The 15,094-nt window shown below is 41.3% G+C and overlaps 1 protein-coding gene across 2 annotated transcripts in view; it reads left to right on the plus strand.

Annotated features, from left to right (window-relative positions):
* Window positions 1–15,094, plus strand: part of ST6GALNAC3 (ST6 N-acetylgalactosaminide alpha-2,6-sialyltransferase 3) — a 526,758-nt gene that overhangs the window by 31,403 nt on the left and 480,261 nt on the right. The gene's annotated exons all lie outside the window — the stretch shown is intronic.

A 15,094-nucleotide genomic window follows, 5' to 3' on the forward strand; every position in this document is an offset into this window, starting at 1 on the left:
TCTGTGTTCTCATTGCCTTCTTCTCTGTGCCTCTGTCTTAAAACTCCCAGGATGAGCTGCTCCTTTTAATACCTGTATGTTAGTCAGATCTTTTACAATAAAGTAATATTCACTCCTTTGCCACATAAGGAAACACTCACAGGTCTCAGGTACTAGGACATGGACGTATCTTTTTTCTGGGTCGCCATTTAGCCCCTTGTACCATTCTATGCTGAAATTCTCAACTTTATTATTTTATCTTATACATAGTAAAACTTTTTAAAAAAAGTTTACTTATTTTGAGGGAGGAAGAGAGAGAGGGAGAGGCAGAGAGAGGGAAAGAGAGAGAATCCCAAGCAGGCTCTGCACTGCCAGTGTGGAGCTTGATGCGGGGCTTGAGCTCATGACCTGTGAGATCATGACCTGAGCCAAAACCAAGAGTCAGACACTTAACCAACTGAGCCACCCAGGCATCCTACATAGTAAAACTTTTAACGAAAAGTCTATTTCATATCATTCCAAATATGGAGTCCTATGGATTTGTTTCTATTTCTGTTATTTCTGCTGGTTTTTATTTGCATCTTCTCTCTTCATGTGCTTATTATTTTTAATTGTGTGTGAGTCATTATTTTTGCACAGTGTTTTGCAGGTGTAATCTGAAGTCAACATTATTCAACTCTAGAAAGGATTCATGTTTGCTTCTACGAGTATGTGGGGCATTAGGCGCTCTAGAAACACCTTATTTCAGTTTCAGAGATTGTGATGGTTTGATGATAAGCCATGGGTCCTCTGCAAGGGCCTGTTAGCTTTCTGTTCTCCCTTTGTGCTAAGGTGCAGCTCCTTGGAGATCCTAACCCCAAACAAATGTTATGCTCAGGTCTATTCCTCCCATTCTCAGCCGACTGTGGACACAAATCTCTATTTGCCTAACTTCTGAAACCATTTGTGGAGGGGGAAGAGGTCCAAAATGCCTTCTGGACTTCCTTCCTTTCATCCTCACTTGTTTCTTCCCTCCAGCACTACCCCTCGCCACACACCGTCTTGTAGGCTTTGGGATGTTTTTAAGCATTGAATGAATGTTTTGTCTGTCTTTCCACCTTATCCTTTTTTTTTTTTTTTTCAAGTTTGTTGATTTATTTTGAGAGAGAGAGAGCAGGAGCAGGGGAGGGGTACAGAGGGGAGAGAGAGAATCTGAAGCCGACTCTACACTATCAGTGCGAAGCCTGATAGAGGGCTCGAACTCACGAACAGTGAGATCATGACCTGAGCCGAAACAAAGAGTCAGATGCTTAACCAACTGAGCCACCCAGGTGCCCCTCTTCCTTACTTATATTTGATGAAAAAGCTTATCTGGCACACCTAGTGGGTTATTATTAGAAGCAGAGGTCTCCCTGAAGCTTTTCTCATCTATCTGAAATTTTTATGATAAAAAAAAAAAGATTTCAAACATCACAAAAGGGGAAAGAATAGTGCAAAGAACCACACCATTACCCAAATTCAATCATTAACCAGGTTTTGTTACATTTGCTTAGAATGTTTTTGTGACATATAAGAAGAGACCATTGTAAAGCAGGGCAGTATTTCAACCTCCAGCCATCCATTCACTTCTGAAGTCCATCATTAGAGGACTTCCACCTTAGCTGCTTCTGTGTCCTCAGCTCCGGGCACAGGGTATAGCTACTGCCTCATTTGCATCCCATGAGCTGTTGTTGAATGAATGTCACTCTCTGTTGAACTACAGACTGTTGGAGCTGGAGGAGCTGGAAGAGGTCTTTGCCTGCCATAACGAACCTCAGTTTACAGATGGAGGTGCCGGGATCCTGAGATACACAGAGATGTGCTGACAGTCACGCAGGTGCACAGCAGAGTTAGGCCAGGGTCCCAGCTCAGGGCTCTTTCCTCTTTTCTACACTTCCTTCTCGCTTTGCTAGCTTGCTTAACCACCACTCTTTCTGTTCTTCTGGTAACACCGAAGTTTGGGAGCATTTCATTACAAGTGTGATGATATAATGTAACATTAAGACACGACAAGGCAAGTTTTATTGGCCATTACTACTTGCCTCAAGTGAGTGGCAAAGCCTTTGACCACTCGAGGCATATATTAATAGCCCCATAAAATACATCCCGGATTGCTAGTGCTATTATCATCTGGCTATTACATTTCCTAAAATTATTGTACAAATACCACTTTAAACAATTTTCTCTCTCTCTCTCTCTTTTTTTAACTGGGAAGATTAGCTCTCTTTTATGAGAGACAATTCTTCACTTGCTTGAGAAAATAGAATTGTCACGAGCTATGGAGTGAGACTACTGTGTGATCACGTATTTCCTCTGCTACTTACTAGCTCTGTGGGATTCGGCTAGTTTCCTAACTTCTTTGAGAATTCGTTTTCTCCTCTATCAAATAACAAAATGCTTGCCTTTTAGAATTTACACCTATAAAACACCTAGCACGGTGCCTCAAACATAGTAAGCAGTCAATAAATCCTATATTGTTGTTTTTGTGATGGTGATAAATGCAAGTGGGCATTTTTTTTCTTTTAATTAGTCACTTCGTGAGATTAAAAAATGGCTCAAAGCACGAACATGAACTTTAATTTAAATTTTTATTAATAAAAGAGCTAATGTGGGCTGAACATTTGTTATATGCCAGCATGAGTTCCTAAGCACTTTGTGTAGAATGTTTCATTTAATCCTTACTTTACGAGATAGACGTTATTATCCTCACTTACAGGTGAGGAAATTTAGAAGTCAAATAATTTGTTTGGGATTTCAGAGCTCGAACTAAGCTCAGTCTTCCCAGCTCCTATGTTCTTAACTATTCTGCTATACTGCCTCCCTCCAGGACACCTGCAGGTCACAGTGATGCCAGGGAGCTCACTGAAACAAAAACATGTCTGATAAAAATTAAAATTGGATGGGGATAATTTAATCAAAAAATGTTGCTAATGGAGACGGTTCTTGTTAATTTGGAATTTGTGACAACGCTGATGGAGGGCTTGGCCAAAAGTCTACAGTAGTGCTAATTTTGAAGGTAGCAGTGGTTAAGCAAATGAAGCATATGAACAAGGGGAATATAGAACCTATTTAAGTAAATAAACTTTTCCCAAGTACATTACCACCTCTCTATATACAAAATTAAATGCAAATGGCTCTAATGTGTTTATGATTGTAGATCTTTTTTTTTTTAAGTTTATTATTTATTCATTTAGAGAGAGAAAGTGTGAGTGAGTGAGCAGGGGAGGGGCAGAGAGTGAGAGGGAGAGAGAATCCCAGGCAGGCTCCTTGCTGAGTGTGGAGCCCAACACAGGGCTCAGTCTCACAAGCTGTGAGATCATGACCTGAGATGAAACCAAGGGTCGGACATGTAACCAACTGAACCACCCAGGTGCCCCTATGATCGCAGATATTTACAGTGTTCTCTGCTTGGTACACTTGTGGTTAGCAAAGTACTATAATTGCTGTGGGTAAACATTTGTTGGTTACTTTCTTAGCATCCGCCTCCTCTTTTCCTAACAGCACCTAGAAAATTCCTTTGTGACCCATCTTATACCTCATTTGATAGCAGCCATTTAGTCTGGGACGGATGGACCCTGATTGGCATGGAGCCACTTCCCACATACCATGCTTTTTGAGGAATGGTGGGCAGACCTCACCCAGGCCTTACTGAGTCAGTGTTTAGCATTTTCCCCTATCTACATGGATGAGTTCAGCACTGAACATATGACCTAAGTTGGTCAAATCAGCATGAAGCCCAGGACTTTTGCTGGAAGGCCGGAGAATGAGAAAGCCTTGTTCCTGCTCAAAACAGTTTGGGCTGTCCATGTGAGGCCTGGAGCTGCTGCAGCTATTTTGCCTCCATGAGGGAAGCCAGCCAAGGAATTAAGCAGACACAAGGAGGAGGGCAGAGGTAAAAGTATTATAGAAACTGGGCCAAAGCACTGATCAAACCATCTCAAAAGTCTGTCCTACTGTAGGACTTTTTTTATTACCTGAACTAATTTCTTTTGTTGTGTAAGCCAGTTTAAGTTGGGTTTCCTGTCTCCTGTACTTGCACTTATCTTGATGGATTTAAGTGCATTGTATACATTTTCTATCATTTGGGTTTTTCAATAGTAGAGATTACACTTTCCCATCATTAATTGCAGTGAGTAAAGTTTATTAAGACAAAAGTACCTGGCAGAAAGCAATGTTGTCCATGTTCTTGAGAACCCTATAGCCTCTTGTAATGCCATGGCAGGATTTTAGGATTCCAGGCTTGTTCTGTAAGCCTGTCCCCTGGGGGTCACTTTCTGGTTCACCCAGTTACTGCTCTATCTAATTCGCACTTTCCTCATCTGTAAGTTCAGGATAATAATTAATAGTGCCTACTTGATTTAGGGGTATAAGGGCTACATGAGTTGATTTATGTAGTTTTTAGCACAGGGTCACTCACATAGTGAATGTTAATGAGTGTTAGTTATTACTCTTATTGGTGTTACTGTTGTTGTCACTGTTACTAACAGATCATTCTCTTTCAGAACAAATCTGTTTCCTCTCTAGCCCTCCCTCATCCCTAAAAAAAATGAACTGAGTAGTGTTGATTAGGGGAGAAGGTGGACAGGGTGAGTTTTGGTAAGTCCACAAGTTGCCCTTGGCAACTCTGCCATTTCCTTTCCTACTCTACGCTTCTCAGACGTGGAGCTCTCTGAGCAAGTCTTGGTCTGTGCTTTGATCTTAGCAGTGTTCCTTGTGCTTGGGATGACTGTGTCCCACATGTGATTCTGTTGATGGCCTGCAAGGTTCTGTGCAGGAATCCAATAGTATAGCTGAAAATAGTCATGTCACCTGGTGTGGCGAGGCAGAGCAATAGCCATGAAATACTTTTTGTTTCTCTTTTTGAGTTAAGCAAACAGAAAAATCTGTAATTCAAATATGAGGAAGGTTGCTTTGGGGAGTGGACTTATTAGCAACAACAAAAGCCTGGGATCTCCCATTCTCTAATGATTGAAATCAGTGTGCTGAAGTATATAAGTAAATACCACAGGGGCGCTTCCTAAGTGACCTCCTCCCTGCCCCCACTGCTGTTGTCACGGGAAATGCGTGCGTGGCAGCATTCCCTTGCAAATGGGAACACATACCCGTACACTCCCCTTTGCCCACTCCCTTTGAACACTTTCAAGGCCTAAAGACAATTCCTTGTTATCTTCCTGAGAAATTAACTTCTGTTTTTCCCTCCCTGTGAACCAAAATAGTAATCATCACATGCTCCCTCATTATGAGTTTAGGGAAAGAAACAGGCTTCATTCAGGGTCTGTACCAACTGCGTAGGGTTTAATTGGTCATGGAGGGAATTTTCACTGTCGGTCTGCAGCTGTAGTGCAGGCACTTCCTCGAGTCCTAGCGGACTTGGTTCCTCTTTCCTGACCAACGTCTTCCCTGACTAATCTCATGAATACACTGGCTGAGGAGAATAAAAGCAGCTATTGCTAATTAAGTATTAATCAAATACGTTATTCTTAAAATACATTCTTATTTTCTCTCTCAAGAATCAACAGTCCAGGGCTGTCTGTCCTACTTTTATCCTCATTTCACTGAGGAGGAAGTGAAGTCTCCGAGGGATTTAGTAACTTGCCCAGGTCACACTTCTAGGAGGTGCAGCCAGCTCTCAATCCCAGATTGACACCAGAGAATGCGGTCTTTACCCCTGTTCCATTCTCCGATCTGGTGATTATTTCCTCGCCTTGTGAGTGTTCTTGTATGTGATACTACCCTTGTTTTTCATTATTCTTGGTATGCACAGACTTCTTTTCACTTGCTTCTATTCCTCGTTCCTTCCCCGTGAATCAGTATGTGCCTTTTTGTGACTGAGGCCCTCTTTCCTCTTGCCCCACTCCCTAGCTTACCTTATGTTTACATATAGACCTGTCGGTGGACCAGAGTAGGCGGTCCACATGCACGGGCTCACGGGAATATGCAATGTGGTGAAGAAAGGAAGCTTCTGGGTTTTTTCCTCCACCTACGCCTTCTTTCTGCACCCCAGTGTACTGTCTTTGTCCATTTGCTCCTGTCTGCCTTTCCATCATCTTTGGAGCTCACCTTCTGGCACTTGGTCTGGAGACATTTACAAGTATGGGGGTCTTGGCTACAGATCTCTAATACATGAAGTGATTTTCAAGTGTGAAAAACTGAAATCAAATGATTTCAGTTACATATTTGAGCCGAGTCAAAAATGATGAAGACTAAAGTAACATTTGGTAAAAGAGTTGAGGGACAGGATAGCAACTTCGTCTAAGCCTGATGCTTACATGTGTGATGCTGGTTCAATATCTCCAGTTTCTGTTCCGGCATTCTTTCAAGTGCTTCTAAAGAAGAATTTGATCATGGTAGGTCAGGACTTGTGGGGGTCTGAAGCTGTTCTCCCTGAGTTCATTTATTCATTTATTTAACAAACAGTTACTGCCTGTGTTCCTCAAGGTTCCTAAATTTCATTGAATCAACCAACCCTTCTACTGAAAGCTATGGACTCTTTTTACATGAAAATCCACAGAATATGTAACACAGTTTTGCATGCAATTGGAGGGGGTTCACGGACCCTTTAAAGCCCATGTAAGAACTCCTAAGAACCCCAGCTTTGTGATGCACCACCTTTCCTGCTTAATCATGTTCTGATGTCTAAACCAAGGCCTTTTCTGTTATGAATAGAGATAGATATTCATCCCAGATTCTTGGATGGAACAGAATTGCCAAGTTCTGTTTGCTCATCACTGCAACTTTGCAAGACTATTAAAAAAGAAACAAAGTAGCCAAGCAGCTGTGCAGAATTATTCACGATCAAAAAGGTGTCCTTAGCAAAGGTGTCATCTTCAGCCAGCCGCCCATCTGAGCCTTCATATGTAGGGTCGCTAAAATATTTTATGGGGAATTTAAATCCTTTGACTGAAATAAAGATCCTAGGAGGGATGAAAAAGACCGTCTCAGTAATGGATAGGCATAGTGCGTTATGTATTTGCAGAAGGCTCGGTTGCTTTGAAGAGAGGAATTCCAAAACATTGAGTTCTTAAATCTGTAGTGTGTATGTGCGTGTATAATGTTTGAAGAAAATGAAATTTTTCACATCTAAAGAAATAAGCATTTTTCCTTTGCGGTTTTTTAGTCCACAGCAATATGACAGCTAATCAGAAAGCAGCCATACTCTGAGGGGTTACATCATATTATTTAATTAGATGATTTATAGTTTCTCTGACAGGCCTGGTGCAGCCTTTGCATTCCTGGAAGGAATCATCTATAACTTGGAGTCCTACAATACAGGAAATAAACAACAGTAGCCAGGGCTTATTTGCTGTTATGGTTTATGTTGGTGACTTGGATCTGTAAGACTTCTGTCAGCATATATAGAAGTTGGCTGATCAGAAGAATGAATACAATTTTGTGCTGACTTTTCTTCTGGTTATACTCTCACTGCCTCCTGCTCCGGTAAGAGTAACTGGAGAATTCTGAAGCTAGAATGGCATTGTGTTTCCATGCAGAAAACCAAAGCCTCCCGTAAACTGAGCTGAGGTGGGAAGGGCATCAAATCCAAGGCCTGGGCATTTGTCATTTGTTATTAAGAGCTGTGACATAATTGGTCAAAGGGGCTCATTGTTCAGGGCTTTCTATAAGTCATTCTGGAATGTTTGCCTCAGAGGAAAAGAAGCCAAGTCCTGTCTTCACCTTCCTGAAGACTTTGGTGGCTCCTGTCCGTTGGACAGTATGTCCTGCTTGGTGTCTGACTGTCCTGCTGTAGCATTTTGGAGAACCCAGGTTTCCTTGTGGCCTGGAAGATCCCATCTCAGTCTGCGTGGGAAAGGGCCGAAACTACATCCCGTTGCTTGGTCGTGGCACTGCCTGTGTGCCAGGACACCGTGCAGAGCCTGGGCTTCCAGGCACACTTTGGATGAAGTCATTCCTCCCTGAAAACCGAGACAGGAAATTTCTCCTGACGTTTAGGAACTTGACTAAGAGGTGAAGCAAAGCCTAGCTGAGAATCAGGCTGGGAGTGTGTTCTTTCAAGCAAAGGTTTAGAAGGAGATCACATTGCTCTTCTATTGTTTCCTCTACTAACAAATTATTAAGGTAAATTTCCACTGAAAGAAAATAGCCATTTGAAAGCATTTGAAAATGTACTAAATGACACATTCATTTTAAAAATTATAAGACAGACTATGAGACTATCAAACAGTGACCTGAAAATTAACATTGAGTTTTAATTTGTTTGCTTGGTTGTAGATATCTGTATGGAAACTAACAGGGCTGGCCATGCTTAGCTCCTCTTTCTCTACCTTCTACCCAAAGGGCCTCATTATCATTTCTTTTTATTCTTTTAGTACCTTCATATTCTCCACATCCCCTCCTCCCCTGCCATCTTGCTCTCAGAAATGAGTCCGATCTCAGTTACCTACACTTTAGACACCTTAATGTGAATGCAAACCTAGATATTGATACTCCCGGGGGATTTAGAATGCTGTTACTTATTTTGAATTAGAAGACTTAGCCTCCTTTATAAAAGAAGCAGCAACTAATACCTAAGTTCATTTGAAAAATGAACGTGCAACTTTCGTGCTTTGCCCTGTTCTTGAATTGCCTGGATTAGTGCGATGCCTGGGACCACCGAAGTGTGTGTGAGTAAACCTTATAAACAGCACCATCTGGGAGAGATGGGGACTTGGCAAAATTCAGGTTTGCCACTAGTTTGCACTGTGGATTTGGGAACGTGAGCTGACTGCACTACCATGCAATGAAAAGGTTGAGTTAGACGATCTCCAAGGGCCCTTCTAAACCTATGAGTCTGAGGAGTTGAAGCTGAGTCTTGAAGGAACAGGCTGTGTAGATGGGCTACAGGTGTCTACCAGTGTATGGTCTTAGAGTAACAAGTCTGCCTCATTGTGGTCTTTGGTTCCTATAAGACCAATATAAAACAGAGAAAATATTATAATCTTTATAGCTCGTACCAGACTTTCCCTTAGGGAGGGAACTGCCTTTGTTTGGGAGAAATATCACAATCATTCATTTGGAGTAGATGGTGAAGCACTGAAAACATTAGTCTGTAGTGAAAACATTAGTGTGCGGGAGGCCAAGCCACAAAAAGATGGCACATCTTTTGAATATGATAAAGTGAAAGGATTTATGTTTTGTTTTGCTCTCAGCAGAGGTAGAGAAGAAACTAGAGAAGCAGAGACAAGAGAGGGAAAGGAGAGAGAGTTTGGAAAGATGACAGAAGACTGGATGCTATGTATTCTGAAAGGTCAATAAGAAAACCCTAGAGATATTAGGAACTGCAAGGTCTAATGTGAGATTTTAATTTGGTTTTCTGTGTGCTATCTAGTTTCTGTAACCTACTAATCTTTAGCAACTCTAATTTTACTCTTAAATGGTTTTTAAGTGGGTTACTTTTTAGAAACTGAGGAAAATATTGGAATTCTGTGTCTAGATTAATGGGCATTAGTATGGACATAGCAGGTATGGAAATAAAATCTTGTAGGTGAAGTTTGACAATGAGAACACAGAAATCACTTAGAAATTTTCAGAAATCTTAGTAAGGGATTTGTATTTCCTTTGGGCTTGGAGTTGAGGGGGACCCTAGTCAATTTTTAAGATCTAGCCATATCTTAAGGGGGCAGATCAGGTGAAGGAGTTACCAGATGACATTATTATGGGGTCTTATCTGAAAATCTGCAATGCAGTAATGGTAGATAAGCAGTTTTGGCAAATTTGTAAGACCCTGGAAAGAAGAAGAATCTGATTCTTTTGGTTGTACTTTTGAGATAGTGTGATGAACCTCATCCAACTCTCAGTAATGGCTCCCTTTTGGTCAGATGTTGACTGCTTAAGAGAGATCTAAAAACGTAATTCCCTTATTCATCTGTGGCCATTTGTAACTCACTGATGGCTGTCTTGTCCACTGTTGTTTCCTGGGATTTTAAAGAAGATTCTGAGACAAACAATTCCTTTGTGAAAGATAGCTTTGGAAATGACAAATGGAATGTCTATCCTCAAGCAGTATGCACTATCCAATCCCAGGTGGATAAAATGTATGCGTATTTAACAATTGCTCTGAAAAAATGGAGGAAGCATGGGTCTCAAAATAATAACTAGAGTGAGAGGTCCCATTACGGTTTTCATTGTATTTAATCTTATACTCTTTCTTTGTAGCACTTATCAAAATTGAAATTCATTACTTGCGTGTTTTATCAATTCCTTTCCTAGAACAGGGACTTTCTGTCCTGTGCCAGGCCTAGAGTAATGAAAGTCTCTGAGCAATGAAGTGGAAGGTGCTTATTTTCTTCTTCCTGACTTTCTCTAGCATTGTAGCTTCTACAAGGGCTTATTTTTTTCCCTGATGACAAAATATAAATCTTACACAAATGAAGCAGGCATAATTAAACACTCTGTGTGACGTTTAAGAGACGAATTGGTGCAGCTGAAGAGGAGACCTAGAAGGGGCAGAGAAGTGTATGTAAGTGGTAGGTTTTCTTTCTTAGACCCAAGACCTTGATCAGTCGAGGAGGATCCTAAAAAAGAGTTTAATGTGTGCTGAGGAAACGAGAGGCCATCCTCACAACATCCGACAGCTTGATCTTTATTTAAAATAATTACAGTTTGTGTTTTGTTCTCTGCCCTTTAGAATTGGATTTTGTTTTGTCAAGGAAGAAAACTGAACAAGGCTGCTACTATAGGATCACTTATTAGATGTGTATGTTTCAGCATGTATTTCCTGGCACTTCATGGTGGAAAGTTGGCTTTTGGAGCGTAGGCTTGGTTTTCGTATATTTTCTATGTGTCAGGATATTTTAGTATGTCTCTAAGTAAACTGGGTAGGTACCCCTCGCCCCTCCAAGGATTCATGACTGATTTGGGGTAGCTGTAACTTCTCTTTTTAAGGTCAGTTAGAAGGGAAAGAATTGGAATTCACTACATGCCAGTTGTATTCCAAAGCCACACTTAGTATTAAAACCACAGAAGGAGTCATTTACAATTGACAGGGGCTGTGGGTCTTCAGCAATGATCTTTTGGCAGTGTATTTTAGGTTGAAAAGAACCTTGATGTTGGGATTTTTGGTTTTCAGATGAGTGGCTAGTAGCCTGTTTTGAGAAAAGCCTTGGGGATGGGAACATGTACTTGGCTTCCTGGAGTGCAAGAGTTCTGCTTCTTGGTGGACCACAGTTTGACTTTGTTTTCAGGGTTGCCTTGGTGTAACAAAGCATCTCTTATGCCTTTGGGGTTGTCCTTGCCAGCCATCACCTGCCAATTGGGTCCCGTCTATGTAAGTGTTCTGAGTCGGAAAATGAGGTGTGAGAAATACTTTGAGTCGAGGCCGCTCCTACCGTTTGGATACCATTAAATTTGAAAGTTTAGGATTTGGCCTGGTTCCCTTGTTCATTTTCTTCACTCAAAAATATGCATTGGATATTTTTTTTAGTGTTTACAATTGCAGGGCACTGTACTGGGCACAATAGAATTAGAATCAAGCAGGAGAGACAGCCTCTGCCCTTACTAAGTTTATAGTATGAGAGGAAATTAAAAAAAAAAAGTCAAACCAAAGGCCACACAGCTCTTTAATTGCAGTTGTGATCCATGCTCTAGTTGGCCTGAGTATCATGAGGAAGTGTAAGGAGAAGACAGGCTAAGGGGAGGTAGCTAGACGGGAGGGATAGAGTGCTAGTGACCTTATGGGGAGGCCTAGAAGTAAGCAGGAGTGGCTGTCCTAGAGATGAAAAGAAAACACAGTGGCCGGAGCTCATGTGGGAAGGTGAGTTTGCCCTGGGGAGGACTGAATGGAGGTCAGGAGCTAGATCGTGAGGGCTCCTGGGTCACCTTGAAGACTCTGGACTCTGAGCTGGGAGCTTTCTGCCCACAAAGAAGGTGTCTATCCCAGGAAGTATGTGTAGGGGACACATAATGTGTTTACCTCTAACGTGACCACCCCTGCTTAGTCCCTTCCCAGTTCTGGAAATTGCTTCTTTATTACTTTGTGGCTATCATGGAAGCAGCCTTGTTGCTTTAGGCTACTCTGTGGCCCAAACATGGCTGGTTGACCCAGGGGTTTTTCATATTTGATTCCTCGCGGTATTGCAATTGCAGTTGAGAAAGTGAAGTTAGTTTTTCTCCTGGTAGCTGAAACAGTGGGGCAGCAAACTGAAGAGCTGTCAGAGGCCCTGTTCTGTCAAGTGGCCTGTGGCACAGTGACAGAGGAATGAAGCAAATCTGCAGAAAGAATTTAAATTGAAGGTGAAATCAGAGAGGGAGGACATATTTCTTAGTTCTCCTCATGCTCCAGGCATTGGTTCTAGATCTTTCCAGCATGTATCTTAGCTTTGTATTCGATAATATAATAAAAAAATCTCCTGTCTCTACTTTTTGTTTAAACTAGCCAGAGTTAGTTTCTGTTACTAATGTAAAAATTATTTTTTCTATGTGTGCAGATATTCATAGACATATATTACAATTCTGCTTTAGGCCCATTTTCTGGCTGTAATTGGGCCTCAAAGCTTGTTAATTCATAGAAAGTCAATTATCCTCTAGTTTTGTTTAAGATACACAGGAGCAGGAAAAGTTAAGTTCATCTAACATTTCTCAAGAATGGAAATGTGACCCAAGGAGACTTTGCTGCATAAGCAGAAATACTTTAACAAGTTAACAAGATAATTTATGGATTTGATTGTAAAAGCTTATTAAGAAATGAAATTTTACCTGTAGCATTCTCTCTTATTTTAGTCTTTACAGCCCACTCAGGTCTTATTTCTTCTGGAAGTGATGCAAACAGCAATCGTATTAGCATAAATTTAAAAAATGTGGTTTATTTATATGTGTAACTAACTACATTTTCCTAATTCTGTCTTTGCTGCATTATCAGCTCTTGGAGAGAGCTGCTTTGCTAATGGCAGGGTCATTCATACCGGTCTGGCCCCTGGGTCTGCTAATTTGAATGAACTGTGTCTGCCAATTAGTGCTGAGATTTGAGAAAGTGCTAGACTGAAGAATGGGCAAATTCAAGACAATTCCACACTATGGTGTGCTAACCAATTAGTCTGGTTACCCAGTTACCAAACTGGTTGGGAAGCAGTGTGGTATTGTGGATAAGAATAGGCCCTGTGGATTGAGACCTGTGTGGAAATTTCACCTTGAACTATTTGCTGGGTGACTTCAAGCAAGTTACCTGATGTTTCTAAATCTAACCTTCTTATCAATAAAATGGGGTAATAACAGTGCCTACTGCATTAGAATATTATGAGTCAGTAAAATAATATTTATAAAGCACATAGTAACTTTTTTAAGTATTAGCAATTATTACAGGTATTATTCTATAAAGCACTTACCACAATGCCTAGAATTTGATAAATGCTGTGGCTCTTTGACCCTTAAAGTGCACATATTCATATCCTTAAAACTTCACCAGATAAACATCTCCCCTGACCTATCTGTCCTTGGATAGCAGGTTAAGAGTCCCTGACTTCATCCAGCCTCTTGATTTTACAGGCAGGGAGATTGAGACCCACAAGAGTGGCAGCTTCTCAAGGTCACACAGTGCCTGGCAGAGCTGGGTCTGGAACTTAGGGACCTGTCTCTTAATTCAGTTCTGTACCCACTATACTGCCTGTTTCATGTACAGAAGACCTAGAGTGTTCTTCAGCCTCACTGATATGTATACAGAGGATACATGACATTTATGAAAGATGCATTAGAGGCCATCACAAACCTCCAAACTTCTGAACCCGGAAATGTTTATCTGGATCCTTGTTTATCCCAAATGGTATTTCTGTTAGGGATCATGTTTCTCTTAGGATCACATTTTCTGTATAAAGCCTTTTATGTGAATACAGTTTTACTAAAGTATCTTCTCTTGCTTGTTGTCAAGTCTTCACAAGCACCTGAGTTTGTGATCACATCATGGGCATTATTGCATCTCAGGACAAGGGAAGAATCTCCAGGTTTTATTGCAGAAAGATGCTGGGCCCCTGGAACCTCAGTAACTCCACCAAACACTAGGTGCATCATCTGGAATATCCAAATTTGTATTTCAGTGAAATTTCACACTAGAACATGTCACAGATCTTTGGTATTGCTGCTTGTGAATAAGTGAAATGGTGATTGTTAAATCTTTTAATGCTAAAGATTTACTCTGTAACAGTTCTATTATACTTGACATTGGTCAGACCACTGTGTTCCATTGAGGGCCATATTTTAAGAGGACTGTGGCCAAACCTAAAAGACATAAGAACAACGGCGAGGATGGGGAACGGTTCTGGGAGTGAGTTCTGTGCGGGATGGTAAAGGAGTTGAGTATATTTGCTCTGGAAAAAAGATGAAAAGGAGTGATAAAATCTGCCTTCAGATATTGCAGTGCTGGCAGAAGAAGGAGGGATTTTAGTTAGTCCTACTGGATATTTCAGGAAGATGTATTTTAGGCTGTTTATAAAAAAAATTTGTGATACTTGAACAGTAATAACTATAACAAAGAAGGCAGCCAGTTATTGGGCCCTTGGGACCAAATACTATCCTAAATGCTTTTGAGGGATCATGATTCTTATTTTATGGATGGGGAGACTGAGATGCAGACAGGTTTAGAAATTGGCCCAAAGGCACCGGAAGTGGTGGATCCATAGGATACCAGAGCCTTGGGAAGAGCAAATGCCTCCTTCCCAGGTGGATGAGAGGTTGTAGGAAGAATAGATTGTGTGAGTACTCCCTGCTCTCGTTCTGCCCAACCTGGTGATGCCCAGGACCTGGCCTGGTTCTGCTCAGCAGATCATCATGCAATGAATGAATGAATGAATAATTGAATGGATCCTGCATTTGGTGGGGTTCGGACTTCTCTGGGCTCCAACATTCTTTAAAACTCACTAATAATTTAGCAGGAAATGGAATACACATCCCATCACTTGGCCATTGGATATGAGCTCATCACAGTTGGTCAGGCAGGGAGTGTGGTGGGGGTCGGATTTCATTATAGCTTTATCAACTGGGAATGCCCTGGGCTATCTGGCATGTTCTTGAGAATTGTGGCACCCAGGTGCTGCTAACTCCATTCTGTGGAGCTTGATGGGATATGATGAGGTTTGTGGAGACAGAAGACTTTAAAATGTCTCTGAAAAATGAC

The sequence above is a fragment of the Panthera tigris genome, chromosome C1, assembly GCF_018350195.1.
Source record: "Panthera tigris isolate Pti1 chromosome C1, P.tigris_Pti1_mat1.1, whole genome shotgun sequence".
In the NCBI taxonomy this organism is placed as follows: domain Eukaryota; kingdom Metazoa; phylum Chordata; class Mammalia; order Carnivora; family Felidae; genus Panthera; species Panthera tigris.